The sequence below is a fragment of the Citrus clementina genome, unplaced genomic scaffold (assembly GCF_000493195.1).
Source record: "Citrus clementina cultivar Clemenules unplaced genomic scaffold, Citrus_clementina_v1.0 scaffold_6, whole genome shotgun sequence".
Taxonomy (NCBI): domain Eukaryota; kingdom Viridiplantae; phylum Streptophyta; class Magnoliopsida; order Sapindales; family Rutaceae; genus Citrus; species Citrus x clementina.
The window spans coordinates 5912775-5930453 of NW_006262139.1; the positions used below are offsets into that span (position 1 = coordinate 5912775).

Consider the following 17679-nt stretch of genomic DNA (forward strand, 5'->3'; position numbering starts at 1 on the left):
GAGATAAAATCTGTGAAGCAAGTGACAATCTCGTTCTTCCTAGCCCGACCAAACCCATTTCATTTTCATTAAAGACCCCAGTATTATTGTGCCCACAACCAAAAACAACATTATCGAAAAAATTGTTAGAATTCCCAAAAGTAATTCTCTCTGTCGCAAGAACACCTTTGGTTAATGAACTATCTGCATAGCCATAGGTATAGTTGCAGAGTTGCTGAGAAGAACACGACACCGTATCTAGAAGATGACATTGTTCTGATTGACAAGAAAGCTCTTTGTATGATGACGAGCTTGCGGGATTATAAATGGGTTTCACTTGTTTGTAGCATTGTACACAAGGAAGACATTGAACCCACATAAGGTCGCTTCCTGTATCAACAATGCCATAAATGTCCAATAATGGTGGAGTACCAATGGAGAACTTCATCACATATTCACCATTAGCGGTTGACACATTTGATTGGACAACATTATTAGGGTAGAAATATGTAGCCGGACTCATATTTAAACTATTGAGACGAGAGAGAGTACGTAGGAAAATATTATTATTGTAACGCTCAAAAGGAGTTTCATGAGGCTTGTACAAGGGAGAGTTTGGGGAGTCCCGATGGATCAAGTCAATACTAAAGCCTGTCCCTCTCCCACTATTGCTACTTTTGGCTGCTGCTATAGCTATAGCTAAATTTCGAAAAGGTATTAAAAGGAAAATGATCATAAAAATAAGGACATTTGATTGAAAATGAATTCTTGCTGCTGCCATAGCCATAGGTTCCACGTACGAACTAGAATAAGAGAAAGAGATAAGAGTTATATAACAAAACAGCCATAATTCAACATCTATATACATCACACATGCAATCCAATTAAAGGTTGGATATGATCAGTTTTTAGAAAAGGTAGTAATACAACTCTATTTCTATCTTTTTCCTTAAGATATGAGGTAATTAATTAATTACCATTAATTGCATATAGTCGCTTGCCGAGTTTATTAGGAAGAAAATATGGCAATTTAAGAGAAATTATTTACAATTATGGAAGAAAATATTGTAATTTAAGAGAGTATCCACAACATTTAACATTGTAATTAAAGTATTCATTTAATGATAAATGAATTTGACCAACATAATACGACATTAATTACATGTAAAAGGTGAAATTTTGTCATGAATTTATTTTACCTTTTTGTTTTATTTGTACCAAGGAAAATTATGTGATGTCGTGATCAAAATTACGGCATCAATACCGGGATAAATATAAATTTTAAATTATACATAAAACTAATAAATGAAAGATAAAATAAGTAAATTAATATAAGGTGGTAAATTAATATTTTAAAATTACAAATAAAAAAAACATTTGTAAAAATAATATAAAAATTGTCAATCAACATTAAACTTTAATTTAAAAAATAGTTTACTTATTTAATTTAGTTGAGCAAAGAAAAACATTTCTCATCAATTGAAAACAATTGAAATAAGTTTTATTAAATTGGTTTAACCATAAGTTCTATATCCATGCTAGGACATTTATAAATTTTGTTTTCATTTTCTATCATAGTATTTGCTTACTATAAAAGATAATTAAGCAAAATTATTTTTCTAGATCTGGATCAAGCTGAAACAAAATAAAAATAAATTCTTATATTACTAGACATATATGAAATATCAATAAAATTGAATCCAAATTTTAGTTTTATACATATTTCATGTAGTTTCAAACTTTGCTTTTAACTTATATTAAAAGGTCATTGGGGCTTGCTGTTCAAGAGGTTTAGAAGGATGCAAAATTAGTTATTTTACAAACAATTTTGAAAATATATAAAAATAGCTATAGATTTCCAAAATTTGATTTTGAGAATAAGTTTAATTCTTAATAAAATTTTACATATGTTATCACATGTATTACATAAACTAAAAATTATCTATCCAATTTAGACATAAAAACCAATACATGTATAAGGTAATCATTATTATATTGAGTTTTTATTTTATATTTGTAAGTCTTTATCTTTTTCAATTACTCTTATAATATTTACTTGTTGTATATTTCATTTACAAGTCCTCTATTTCATTTACACAATTTGTATGTTATTTTACACTTAATATTGATTTACAAATTTTATGTTACTACTTAAAATTATGTTATGTTTACCAATAATACGTCATTTTACCACTCCTATATAAATTTACTTATTTTACCTTCTATTTACAAGTCTTATGTTTTATTTACTTAATTTATATTTTATTTTATACTTAATGTTGATTTACAAGTTTTATGTTATATCTGTAAATTTGTGTTTTGTTTACCAATAGTATATTATTTTACCCTCCTATATTAATTTACCTATTTTACATTCTATTTATAGGTGTTATGTTTTGTTTACTTAATTTATATTTTATTTTACACTTAATGTTAACTTACAAGGTTTTTTTTTATATCAATAAGTTTTTGTTTTATTTACCAATGATTTATCAATTTACCATCCTTATGTTAATTTACTTATTTTACTTTTCGTTTATAGGTCTTATGTTCCATTTGCATCAGTTATATTTTATTTTACTCTTAATATTGATTTACAAGTTTTATGTTATATATATAAGTTTTTGTTTTATTTACCAATAATGCATCAATTTACCACTCTTATGTTGATGCTTGTTTTACTTTCCATTTACAAGTCCTATATTTTATTTACTTAATTTATATTTTATTTTACATTTAATATTGATATACTAGTTTTATGTTACATCTATATAAGCTTTTGTTTTGCTTACCAGTATTACTCCAATTTACCATTCCTATGTTAATTTACTTATTTTACCTTCCATTTACAAGTCTTATGTTTTATTTACTTTTATGTTTAGTTCTACGGTTAATGTTGATTTACAAATTTTATATTAAATTTACATGTCTTATGTTTCATTTACATAATTTATGTTAAACTACGGTATTGATGCTGTGATTTTAATTACGACATGATATAATGACCCACCAACCAATATTATGATCATATTATATATTCGCGGATTGAGAGTGAAAAACGCTGAAAATAACTTTGGCACGAGTACAAGAATTAGGCTCTGTTTGCTATAGTTTTTCAAATAGAACTTATTTAAGCAGAACTTTTGTTAGTAGAGTTTTTATAAGTAGATCTTGCACTAATAAAATTTTAGTTGTTTGGTTAACAATAGGAGAATTTATTAAAAATTATAAAATTATTTTATAGGCAACTTTTTCAAAATCATGTTGTGAAAGGAATGAAAAAAAATTATCAAATAAATAAAGGATATTTTAGACATTTTAATAGTTTAAGAAACTTTTTCAATTTCTACTCCCAAAAATTCAAAATTTGAGTTTTATTAGTAGAGACAAAAAAAATAATAGACAATCAAATATCAACAAAAATTTTGAAAAGCGTTTATGAGATTAAATAAGTTCTTATTTCTATTAGATAAGCCATAACAAATAACCACTTATTTTCATATATATTTATATTTCAAGGAGGGAATGGGGAATTTTTTACCTGATATTTAAATTTCTTCATTATTTCTTTAAAATTTTAGTGAAAAAATAAAAACTTTTATAGGCTTTGTTGATGACATTATTCATAGTTCCATAGAGTTGTTTTATTTTGATGTTTGTATGTTAATATTTATGTTGTGTAATAGCAAAAGACTTGGCAATTAAGCATTATGTTATATTGGTGTCATTAACTACGGTTATTATCTTTTCACTATATCAAGTACTATGAAATAACAAAACACAATATGAATTATTGAATAGTAACACTTTACTACATTAATTTGTTTTTAAAAAATAATTTACTACATTTCCGTCACTTTTGTCAGTGGACTTATAAAATACTAGGGTGGCAATCTGGGTCACGATTTGATGCAAATTAAATGACTTTGGGTTTGAAAAAGTTGATTCATTCAATAAATAGGTGAGTTCAATTCGATTAGCTAATTAAACGATTCGAATATGGGTTTGAGGATACTGATTCAGTTATTCGTTTAGGTTTTGTTTAATAAATAGGTCATAAACGAGTCGAAGACCATCCATTCATTTAAAATTTGTTTAATTAAATTATTTATTTATACTTCATATGTATGAAAAAAATTTAAAATTTGAAGGCCAATATAGTAATTATAAATGATAATAAGTTTGTATTTTGTAGGATGTTAAATTTATGATCTTTTATATCTATTTTGCTTAATTTTTTTATTCATAATAATTTTGTAAACAAATTCATATTCAATTTGATTCTCTATAGGATAAACGGATTGTAAATGGATCCATATTTGATTCAATTTTTTTATAATTCTACTAAATGAATTAAATGAATTGAATTGAATATTCATTTAATAAACGAATCGAATCTAAATCCTAAGATTTGAATTCGTTAGTAAACGAATCAAATTCGAATTAGTAGAATTTTGACCCAATTCATTTACAATTCGATTTGAATACAAATCATTTATTCTTTTTACCACCACTATAAATACTAATTTTAGCTTTAATGAATAACTCCTAAAATAAAAAGAAAATAATACAAATCAATGCCATTGAATTTATAATTTTGCCCTACTCTTGGGATGAACCAAAGTATCATGCCTGCTTAAATTTATAATAATAATTAAATAATATTGCTTTACAATTGACTTGCTGCTCGATCAACTATAAGTTAACGAAAATGTAGTAAACTTTTTTTTTTTTAAAAAAAAAGAGAAAAGTTAATATAATGAAGTGTTAGCTTTCAATAATTCATGTAGTGGTTGGTTATTTTACAATACTTGCTGTAGTGAAAGGATAACAACCTTAAGACTTAATTACAAATTTGTTCATTTGATGAAAATATAATTTTGCCTATACGTCGCTAGTGTGACATCATAATTAGACTAACGGCAATGATGAAGATGTAGTAAACTATTATTTTAAAAAAAATTAATGTAGTGAAGTGTTATTTTTTAATAATTCGTGTAGTAGTTTGTTATTTAAAAAAAAAACTTGATGTAGTGAAAGGATAATATCCCTATTAACTAATTATGTTTAAGTTTTTATTTTTCTTATTAAATAATTAATTATGCTTTAGTGTTTAGCTTGTTTCTGGTCATGCCATTGATGAACTAGAAAATTTTAAAACTTTTTGGTAAGGGATATCTCAATGGTGATTTGTCTGATTGATCACAAAAAGAGCTTCAAATGGGGATGGATCAGTGTAGGGCCTGAAAAAACAAAAAGAAAAATAACCATTAAAGGTGCTGTCAGCCAACACTCTAACTATCAAGTTCATGGATTATCAATTGAGAATATTAGTTTTATAGAAACTTCAAAATTAGCTCTCGAAATGCATTGAAAAGTTGAAGACAAGCTTCCTTGTGATTTGTTAGACTATACCTGATAGAATAGAGTGCTCGTGAGGGCGTCATGTGTTCTTTTTAGAAATGTGGTTGGCTATCATGGCACCTCCCCTCATCACGTATGGGCTTTTAGTAATCCATAGTGAAATTCATATATGAAAGCCATTTCTAAGTTCAAGACGTGGTGTGCTCTAGAATCGAGCTAGCAAAATAGGTCACCAGATTGTGATCATGTCGTGTTAAAATTTGGTCAACTCAAACATCAATTATTTAATAATCATGTTAAAATATTGAGACTCAAATCTAACATAAAAAATAAACGGGTTATCTGATAACCCACTTAATATATATATATTTAACAAATTTACAATAAACATTTGCATACAAGCTATATATATACAATATTACACATTTACCAATTATATATATGTAAAAATTTATATCAATATTATAAAATATACACGTATACTAATATTTTATACATTTATACTACTGAAGTTTTAAATCTATATAAAATTTTATAAATGAAACAATGTATATATGTTCATCCTTCCTAAAAAATACAAACAGAAAATCATGTCTAATATTTGAACTTTGATGACAAAAGCCTATAAATTAATTTAGAATAGAAAATATAATCATATCAGTGATTGGGTAAATGGGTCAAGAACTTTAACTCTAACCCAACACGAAAAAAAGCGTCAACCTGGACCTGGCTCAGTCGATAATTGTGTCAAATTTGATGACTCATACTCATTGATTCGTGTCGGTAATCGAATTTTGCCAAATTTTGCCAACTCTACTCTAGGTGGTATAATTTTTTTGAATCTTGAGTGTATTCTTTGGGACTGCATATGCTGATCCATGAATGGTTCTTTTGAGTAAGCGAATTGATTGACATAAAAAAGTGTACATTTAATAAAGATAAAATTATTAGTTTATCACTTAAAATATTGATTAATGTGCTCATAACTTATAAATTATATGAATGCTCCTCTAATAAATATTTATGTTAAATTAGTTCGCAATATGCTAATTTTTATCTTGTAAATATTTTTTAGGAATAAAGATGGAATTAAAATTGAAAGCAGGAGTAGAGAAAAACTACTGGAGCAACTTGGAATGCATCATTTAGGAGATGTAATTAATAAATATTAAAAAATAATAATAATAAAAAAGAAAAAGGTTCAACAATCATGTGGTGATGGTCAAGAGGCCATTATGCCACCTGACCATCACACTCTTCAATGTACATATATATTATAAAATAAAATAAAATAAATAAAGAATGATGCATTCCTTGCCTATAAAAGGCAAGAAGATGCAAGAAGCTAGAGGAAGGGCTGAAACTGAGAGAGACGAGGGAGTGAAGTTGAGAAAATATTTCTTTCTTTCTTTCCTTGTTTTCTGGTGTAATCAGTTTTCTTGTAATATATATTTCAAAAGTTTGTCAAATGAAAAGAGTATTTTGTTTTCTTTCAATATGAGTGGCTAATGTTACTAAGCTGAAGTGAAGGGTGAAGCTCAAGGTTTCAAATTATTAAATTAATTACTTTCTCAAGTGAGTTTTAAGTTTATTTTATTCTTTTCTAATTATTTTTATGTCATGTTAACTTATAGATTTCCTTAGATTTGTATGGTATTTTGATATAATGTCGACACTTCAATATAGTTGTGGCATATTAGGTACTTGATTCTATATTTATCTACACACATAATTAGTTAAGAATTAAATGATATAATAATTAACTGGTAAAAGTGGGGCAAAATATAAAATGAAAGAGTATTAAAATTATAATTTAAATACTGAGAGTGGATCTAGTAACCTTAGCATATTTTTAGATTGATTCATATTAATTTAATTTTGATTCATATTAAATTTTCTTGTTTAATAAATTGACTACTAGATTTTAAATTCCTTGTGGTTCGACCTCGGACTCACTGACTTCTATTATAACTAGACACTCTTATACTTAGGAGTAATAACATTTTTGAGTCGTGTCACCAACAAATTCAGGTGTACCAGGAATACCCAGATTTTTTTAGAGGCCTTATTACTTTCACTGTAGTTCCGTATATGACATGGCAAAACTTGAGCTTGGATATGGGACATTTTTTTTAATTTTTCATATGTTGAGGTGGCTAAAATGGCTTTCACACAATCTTTCCAATTTACCCTCAATTATTCAACTTCCCTCTTCATACTTGATAGGCCATTGTGGTCAATGAACCCATTTGCACATGCGCCACCCTTCTATCTGTTTGTTCAAAATTTTCGTCTAGCATTTAGTTGATAAATAATGATCTTATTAAAGTAAGTGAGGAATGCAGAAAATGTAAATTTTAAAGTTTATTTTTTTTAAAAATGTAAGCTATATACTTGGGATTGGGTATCCACGAGAAGCTTTCTCTATATTAAGGGATTTCCTCACTTGACTCTTAAATGATTATACAAGAGATTAGGCAAGTATAGGAACCTTAACAATATGTATGCTTACAACCTGATTCTATCATTTGGTTCCTTATCAAGGTTGTAGATATATGATATTGTCTTCTATTTGGTTCAATCATCTTCGAGTATCTTCTGATGTCTTATAGTAATTCTAATAACTATTTCTACATTTAATATGTTTAGACTAATTTTCCTGTAATTGAACTTTGTTTGATTGCTGGTCTTTACTTATTTTTCTACCTTTTCCTTGTGTTATTATTGTTTATGGTTAAATTTAGGATCGATAGGATGCTACCACATGTAAAAAGGCATAAAGATGTTAAGAAAAACACACCAAATTAACCAGACACTCCAAACTTAAGCCTTACGGTTCTTGAAGGGATTGTTAGAGAAAAGGATTAGAAAGTCAAAGAGTAAAGGGAATAAAATAGTGAAGAGACAAAATAGACTGACCCTAGATATCTTAGGTTTTAGAAGTTATTGTTTTACAAATTTTATTGAACTCGCAAGTACACGAATCTATTGTAGAATAAATCAATAGTGACGAGTGTCGATCTCACGAGGAGGTGGATTTTAATTATATATAGAATTAATTTTCTATAAGGGTGGTTGGATTTGTGGTGAAAGTGATTTAGACTATCTTAGAATTTAAATTGGAATGGCAGAATTAAATTAAAGTGGAAACTATTATAATTGAAGCACTTGGGTATCTGGATCCGAATCAATATGCACCATGGGCTAAATATTCCTTATTAGTGCCAATTAAATCATGAGGGGGGAATCCACACCTCATGAACCACACTCTAATCAATATGGTGCTAAGGGTTTATCGTGCCAAATAATAATAACCTTGTACTAGGGATCCGGTGAAATCACGGCAGTATCTAGACAAGATTATTAGTATTTGTCAACGAAAATTCAAAATATCCACAAAAATTAGAGGGGAAGAGAAATTAAATTTACCAAATAAAGCCCATGGCACATGTTGAGACTTCACCTTCAACCCAAGCTTGAAAGAAAATTAACTACTCATAATTGAACTAGGGGCAAAATGGAAATTTATTAAAATACGTAAAAAATACAAGATGGAGAAAGAATTACAGAAAATGGAGCTCAAAAATAGATTCAGAGATGCCAAATTAGGGGGGAGAGCCTCATTTTTATAGATACACTGAGTAAATCATGGCTATCGGATTAAAAACATTTTGGACGCTTATGATTGGGCCACGTCATCAGTCAACAGTACGCGGTTTGAATAGTGACGCGGTTTGAACAGTGACGCAGTTTGATTGAAAATAATCATGTGTATATGCATGTACCGTACGCGTAATTTGTGGTCCACTAACATGCTGCCACGTCACCGATCCGCATATATGAACAGTGTCGTGAACAATAACATTTTTCATTTTATACCCCTCATAAGGTTTTCGACTGTCCTGAGTTCAAAAGTGATGTCTGTTTTGCTGTCTAATCTCTCATTCATTGTGAAATGACTATGATGCCCCTAAAATACATAAAATATTTAATTAAAATAAAACACACATGTAAAAAAAACAAACACCATGAGATAACAATTTATACAGTAGCTAAACAACGAAAACCAGCTACTGGAAATGGCAAATGAAAACAGAGAGCAAAACAGAAGAGAAAGGAAACCGTAACAGAAAAATAAAATGGAACCCGAGGCCTGCACAAGGCAGTATCCTTAAAACAGATTTACCACCTACTGGAGTGCTTTAAGTCTGCTGGTAACTGTTTCCCAGGATATAATGGGCACGAATTTCCAGCTAAGCACATGCTGAAAATTCCGGTGAACCACAACAGCAAACTCGATCAGAGAAAACAAACGACGAATAAAGGAGGAAGGAAAAACAAGTGTGCTTTGTGCTGGTTTTTCAAGTGTCCAAAAAAAAAACAGAAGAGGAGGTGCCTTTTTATAGTCATGTGAGGATGTAACAGCTGCTTTGTATTGAATTTCCGAATTCAATATGTTTTATTTAATTGTTATAACAGCCAAATCAATTCAAGGAATTGTTTTTAAAAAACGTAAATTATGTAACAGTTAAAAAATAATTGTGGAAGGTGTTAAAAATCCTTTAAATTCAAAACGGGGATTTGCCCCCCCCCCCCCCGCGCACGCGCATGTGGAGAGAGCCTCTATCCTTATAATTCTTACTCATGCATGGTTAAGTGTTTATATATAAACACTAATCCCTAGGCTTTTTTTTCCCATGTGGGATAAGCCAAATTTCCTTTCAAATTTCCAACTTCAAGGGTGAACTTTGAGAGACAATTTCTCATTCACCCAAGCACCATTTTGAGAAAATAAGATTATACTTTTGAAGTATCAACGGAGTAAAATCCGAACCTCACAAGATTTTTCACTTTCATTAAGTGGGACCCACTCAAAATGTGCCCTCAAAATAGCATGTATACATGCTATTTTTTCAACAATCCCCCACATGAATGAAAATTGACAGTAAAACAAAAAACTGCTATATTTTTTACATCAAAACTATTTTTGACCTTAATGATCGAGTTTATTAGATCGATACCTAACACAGGATAGGTAGGTGTTATCCCTTTGAACCTTCCCTTGTAATAGTATAATTACTTCACTAGCTGATTAGTAGACGCGATGTCTTTGAGCTGTGCGGCCGTTAGTGTAAACTATCATATACTACACATAGGTATTTCTCCTAACACTGTTGAGTTCTCATGATTATGTTCGTTTTGGCCTTGAACATTTGCCTGGTTCTGCAAGAGTTTCTAAGAGTTGAACCCTTTATAGTTCCCTTTAAAGCGGCCCCACTTCTTTCTCACATAGGTGATATCTTAATTAAGAGTAACCCGCATTACTCCGCTCGAATTTCCGACGCATAAGAATCATTAAGATCCTAGCTCAACCTTATTCCCCACGGGCATCACTGTTTTATCATAGGAATGGTCAATGAGGTAATCCTCTCAAGAGAGTGACCCCCACAGTAATCCAACTTTAGTCTTTAACAAATAGGTTGTCCTATTGAACTTAGATCTTGGGATCTCCAGTCTACTAGGTTGGGTTTTCCTTCATTATTAACTAATCAATCTATGGGTTTTAATCTCATTCCCCTCGATGATTTTTCTACTAGCTCTCTATTTAACCCTTTGGTTAGCGGATTTGCAATGTTATCCTTTGACCTCACATAGTCAATAGAAATAACTTCAGTAAAAATAAGTTGTCTATTGGTATTATGTCTACGACGTATGTGTTGAGTGTTAGAAAATGCATATTTATAAAGGAGAAAACCATCATTTTACATTTCAAGTCTTACTAACAACCCTTACTTTTATGTATTTAACCTTCTTGTGATTTAATTACATGTGTTTTATTTTAATTAAGTATTTTATGTATTTTAGGGGCATCATAGTCATTTCACAATAAACGAGAAATCAGATGGCAAAACAGACATCACTTTTGAACTCAGGACGGTCGAAAACCTTAGGATGAGCATAAAAGGAAAAATGGCACTGTTCACTTGTATGGTACTATTCACGTGTACGGTACTGTATACGTTACTGTTCACGACACTGTTCACATAGACGGATGATGATGTGGCATTGACCGATGATGTGGCATTGACTGATGAGGTGTCACGATCCTGTTGGACTAAAATTCTTATGTACTGTTGATGGTGACGTGGCAGCATATCAGTGGACGAAAAATCTCGCGTACGGTGCATGCATCACACATGATTATTTTCAACCAAACCGCGTTACTGTTCATCCGGGTCAAACCGCGTTACTGTTCAAAGTCGGGTCAAACCGTGTTACTGTTCATCCGCGTGGTCAAACCGTGGACTGTTGACTGATGACGTGGCGCAATCCTGAGCGTCCAAACTGTTTTTAATCCGATGGCCATGATTTACTCCATGTATCTATAAAAAGGGGGCCTCTCCCCCCTAATTTGATATCTCTGAATCCATTTTTGGGATTCATTTTCTGTAATTCCCTCTCCATCTTGTATTTTCTTCGTATTTTAATAAATTCTCATTTTGCCCCTAGTTCAATTATGAGTGGCTAATTTTCTTTTAAGCTTGGGTTGAAGGTGAAGTCTCAACATGTGTCATGGGCTTAATTAGGTAAATTTATTTTCTCTTCCCCTCTAGTTTTTGTGGATGTTTTGACTTCTCGTCGACAAATAATACTAATCTTGTCTAGTACCGCCTTGGTTTCACCGGCCCTCTAGTACAAGGTTATTATTATTTGGCACGATAAGCCCTTAGCACCATATTGATTAGAGCGTGGTTCATGAGGTGTGGATTCCCCCCTCATGATTTAATTGGCATTAATAAGGAATATTTAGCCCATGATGCATGTTGATACGGATCCAGATACCCAAGTACGTCATTTCAATAGAATTCTCTTCAATTTATTCTCACCATTTCAATACCAATTTTAGAATTTATTCTCTCCATTTTAATTTAAGTTTTAGCATATTCCAATCATTTCCACCACAAATCCAATCACCCATTCACAAAATTAATTCTACACAATTAAAATCCACCTCCTCGTGGGATCGACACTCGTCACCATTAGTCTATACTACAATAGATTCGTGCGCTTGCGAGTACATTAAAATTTGCACAACAAGTTTTTGGCGCCGTTGCCGGGGAGGTAAGTAATTTTAATTCATAGAATTAATTTTTGTGAATAATTGCTTTTATTTTTTTTCTTGTATTTTTTTTATTAAAAGAAAAAGAAAAAAAAAAGTGAATCTACATTTAAAGGTTAGTATTTCTTTTCTCTTTCTCTTCTTTAAAATTCTGTAATTTAATTTTCAATTTATTTTTCTTTGTAATTTTTTTTTGTTTATCTTATTAATTTATTTTTAGTTAATTTATTTCACGTATTTGTTTTTGTGTATTTTTATAGAAAGGTTTTAATAGCGCAATAAGGTTAGTATCGTAATTTCTCCCTCTTCTTTATTTTTTATTTATTTTGTTCCCATCTTTATTTTTTTATTTTATTTGTTTTGCATGCATGGTCGAAGGTCATTATTACCCAATCTTGAACCTATAGACCTTGAACTTGAGAAAACACTTCGCACACACAAACAAGTAAAAAATAAAATGGATTTGCAACCACAGGAGAGGCCATTTAAAGATTATTTCAGTCCTTTAGCAAATTTGAGCACATCATGTATAAGATACCCAAATGTAGCTGCTAGGAGTTTTGAATTAAAACCTAGTGTGCTAAATTGTCTCCCCACATTTTATGGCCTAGAAAATGAGGATCCATATAATCATCTGAATGATTTTCATGCCATTTGTCAAACTTTTAAATATGAAAATTTTTCAGACGATGATGTTAAACTTAGACTATTCCCATTTTCTTTAAAGGATAGGGCTCGTTCATGGCTTAATACATTGCCTGCTAATAGCATTGCATCATGGGAACAAATGGTAATGAAATTTTTGAATAAATATTTCCCAGTGCATAAAACCAATGCTATTCGCAGGGAAATCTCGGAGTTTACCCAGAGAGAGGACGAGCAATTTTTCGAAACATGGGAGCGATTTAATGGGCTACTCTTGAAGTGTCCACATCATGGGTACGAGAAATGGCACCAATGCCAATACTTTTTGGAGGGATTACTACCAAATGTGCAAGAATGGCTAATGGCAACAAGTGGAGGAGAGCTAATGTCAAAAAGTGCATCAGAAATTTGGGAATTCTTCCAGCGACAAGCAGATAATTCCCAACAACGGAGTCGATCACTCAGGACTACTAGAAGAATTAAAGGAGTGAATGAGGTTCAAATTGGCGAATCAACTTCAGGAATCAAAGAAGTCAAGGAGATGGTTGAAGGTCTTGCTCGACAAATAGCATCGTTATCGACTGCTAAATCAACAGAACCACATGACCATGACTCATACTCAGATCAAGCCAATGCCATAGGTGTAATGAGAAAGCCATCAAATTACAACCCATACTCCAACACATATAACCCTGGATGGAGAGACCACCCCAATTTTTCATGGTCTCAAGGATTCCAACAGAATGGACCAGCAGCTCCAGCTCCACCAATTCCTCAAAATCCTCAAGCCTCTCAGCCCCCATTTAGACCATACAATCAAAACCAGAACCACTCTCAACCTAGACCATGGGAGGATGCATTCCAGAATTTCAGGAATGTTACTCACTCCACGATTGAGCAACAGAACCGCACCATTGATGGACTACGAAATGAGTTGAGAGCGGGCTTCAACTCACAAGCCCAATCAGTTTCAAGCCTCGAGAAGATGGTGGGACAACTTGCTTCTTCAGTTCAGACCTTGGCAATGACCGTTGAGAAAGGTAAGTTTCCAAGTCAACCAGTGCCTAACCCTAAAGGAGTGCATGAAGCAAGTACCAGTTCACCACAGCAGCATGGAGAAGTCAAAGCAGTAATGACCTTGCGAAAAGGAAAGGAAGTCGACAACAAAGTGGAGATGCCAGTGACAAAAGAAAATCAAATTGTACCTGTGAATGTTAATGACTCATCACCGGAGGAGAAAGAAGAAACCAACCCACAAGAATATGTTCCCAAGGCTCCATTTCCTCAGAGGTTAGCGAAAGGCAAGAAAGGAAAATCCACAGGTGAGATTCTCGAAATCTTCAAATAGGTAAGTGTTAACATCCCTTTACTTGATGCTATTAAACAAGTTCCATCTTATGCCAAGTTTCTTAAAGACCTTTGTACTAAAAAGAGAAATATGCATGTTCAAAAGAAGGCATTTTTAACAGAAAACGTTAGTTCTATCCTCCAACATAAAATTCCTCTAAAATGCAAAGACCCAGGCTCCCCCACTATCTCATGTAGCATAGGGAACCACACAATTGAGAATGCTTTGTTGGATTTAGGAGCTAGTGTAAATCTGTTACCTTATTCAGTGTTTGTGAAACTTGGACTTGGAGAATTACACCCAACTCCAGTGGTGTTACAGCTTGCAGATCGGTCCACGAAAATACCTCGTGGTATTGTGGAGGACGTGCTTATCCAGGTAGACAAGTTTTATTTTCCTGTTGATTTCATTGTAATTGACACTCAACCAATACAGGATTCAAGGAAGCACATCCCCATTATTCTAGGCCGACCTTTCTTGGCAACTGCGGATGCTCACATTCAATGCAGGACTGGAAATATGCAGTTGTCCTTCGGCAACATGACTATGGAACTGAATATCTTCAACATTGCCAAACAACCTCACAGTGCAGATGATGGAATTGTTGATGTGGATTTAATTGAAGCATTAGTTGATGATACTTTTGTTTCAAACCTTAGTGATCCTTTACAAACATGTTTAACTCACTTTGGTTTGGATTTTGATATTGACAGATCGGTCGATGAGGTCAATGCCCTACTTGACTCAGCACCATCTATGGACACTAATAAATGGAAGTCAAGAGTTGAGCAACTAGCACCATCAGAGAAGCAACTCATTCCATCATCAGAATCACCACCGAAACTCGAGCTCAAACCATTGCCCAACACTTTGGAATATGCGTTTTTGGGAGAAGAAAGCACTCTGCCGGTAATCATCTCATCATCCCTCAATGACGAACAAAAAGGTAAGTTGTTAGATGTTTTGAAAGAGCACAAAGGGGCATTAGGATGGACCATAGCAGACATAAAAGGTATAAACCCAGTAGACTGCATGCATTACATTCACCTTGATGAAAATGCTAAAACTACTAGGGAAATGCAACGTCGGTTAAATCCTAATATGAAAGAAGTTGTTAGAATTGAAGTCCTTAAGCTATTAGATGCAGGTATCATTTACCCAATTTCTGATAGTTCATGGGTCAGTCCTATACAAGTCGTCCCCAAAAAGTCAGGAGTCACAGTAGTTACCAATGCTGATAATGAATTGATACCAACTAGGGTAACTACAGGATGGCGTGTATGCATTGATTATAGAAAATTGAATTCTGTCACACGTAAAGACCATTTTCCTTTACCATTTATTGATCAAATGCTTGATAGATTAGCAGGCCATGAATTTTATTGCTTTCTAGATGGCTACTCAGGATATAATCAGATTCCCATAGCACCAAAAGATCAGGAGAAAACTACTTTCACTTGCCCTTTTGGCACATTTGCATATAGGAGAATGCCATTTGGATTATGTAATGCACCTGCTACATTTCAACGATGCATGTTGAGCATTTTTTCTGATATGGTTGAACGATTCCTTGAAGTCTTTATGGATGACTTTTCTGTCTTTGGTGACTCGTTTGATCAATGTTTACATCATCTAACACTAGTTCTGCAGAGATGTATCGAGAAGAACTTGGTCTTAAATTGGGAGAAATGCCATTTTATGGTAAAACAAGGTATTGTTCTCGGTCACATCATTTCGAGTAAAGGTATTGAGGTTGACAAAGCCAAGGTGGATCTCATTTCTAATCTTCCTCCACCCAAAACAGTCAGAGAAGTAAGATCTTTCCTTGGGCATGCTGGTTTCTATAGACGTTTCATTAAAGATTTTAGTAAAGTTTCTAGACCCTTATGCAATTTGCTTGCTAAGGATGTACCTTTTATTTTTAATGATTCATGTCTTATGGCGTTTGAAAAATTAAAGCAGTTGTTGACATCATCACCCATCATTCAGGCCCCAAACTGGAGCTTACCATTTGAACTCATGTGTGATGCATCTGATTATGCAGTAGGAGCAGTATTAGGACAAAGAGTTGATCGAATTCCCCACGTTATTTACTATGCTAGTATGACATTGAATGATGCACAGTTGAACTATTCAACTACTGAAAAAGAAATGCTAGCAGTAGTGTTTGCATTAGAGAAATTTCGATCTTATCTCATTGGTTGTAAAATAATCGTGTTCACAGATCATGCTGCTCTTAAATATCTTCTCACAAAGAAAGATGCAAAAGCTAGGCTAATTCGTTGGGTGTTACTTTTGCAGGAATTTGACTTGGAATTCAAAGATAAGAAAGGGACAGAAAATGTTGTGGCGGACCACCTCTCTCGTCTCCATTTTGACACAATTACAGAATCATTACCATTGAATGAGTCATTTCCAGATGAACAATTAATGAATGTGGAAGTATTACCTTGGTATGCTGATATAGTTAATTATCTTGTTACAGGTAAACTTCTAGAGCATTGGACCAAGCAAGACAAGGCTAAATTCTTTGCAGAGATAAAAAATTTCTTTTGGGATGACCCGTATTTGTTCAAGTATTGTGCAAACCAAATTATTAGACGATGTGTCCCAGAAAGTGAAATTCAGAATATCCTTTCATTCTGCCATGAACAAGCTTGTGGAGGCCATTTCAGTGCTAAGAAAACAGCGACTAAAGTTTTACAATGTGGTTTCTATTGGCCATCTATATTTCGAGACGCTTACACTTTCTGTTCTTCATGTGATAGGTGTCAACGAATGGGAAGCATTACACGAAGGAACATGATGCCACTAAATCCAATTTTAGTGGTTGAGATTTTTGATGTATGGGGTATCGACTTCATGGGACCCTTTCCCCCGTCTTTTGGCCATCAATACATATTGGTTGCTGTTGACTACGTATCAAAATGGGTAGAAGCAATTCCATGTAGGACCAATGATCACAAGGTGGTGATAGCATTTTTGAAGAGCAACATTGTTTCACGCTTTGGATTCCCTCGAGCAATAATCAGTGATGGTGGTGCCCACTTTTGTAACAAAGCATTCAAAGCACTTTTGACAAAGTATTCAATCACACACAAAGTGGCGACCCCGTATCATCCGCAAACCAGTGGCCAAGTTGAGATCTCCAATCGAGAAATAAAGCACATATTAGAAAAGACGGTGAGGCCGGACAGAAAAGATTGGTCATTAAGACTTGATG

General features: G+C 32.6%; 1 pseudogene; it reads left to right on the forward strand.

Moving 5' to 3' along the window:
* LOC112097308 overlaps positions 1-16727 on the forward strand; it is a 200098-nt pseudogene extending 183371 nt beyond the window's left edge.
* Positions 16728-17679: the final 952 nt, after the last annotated feature.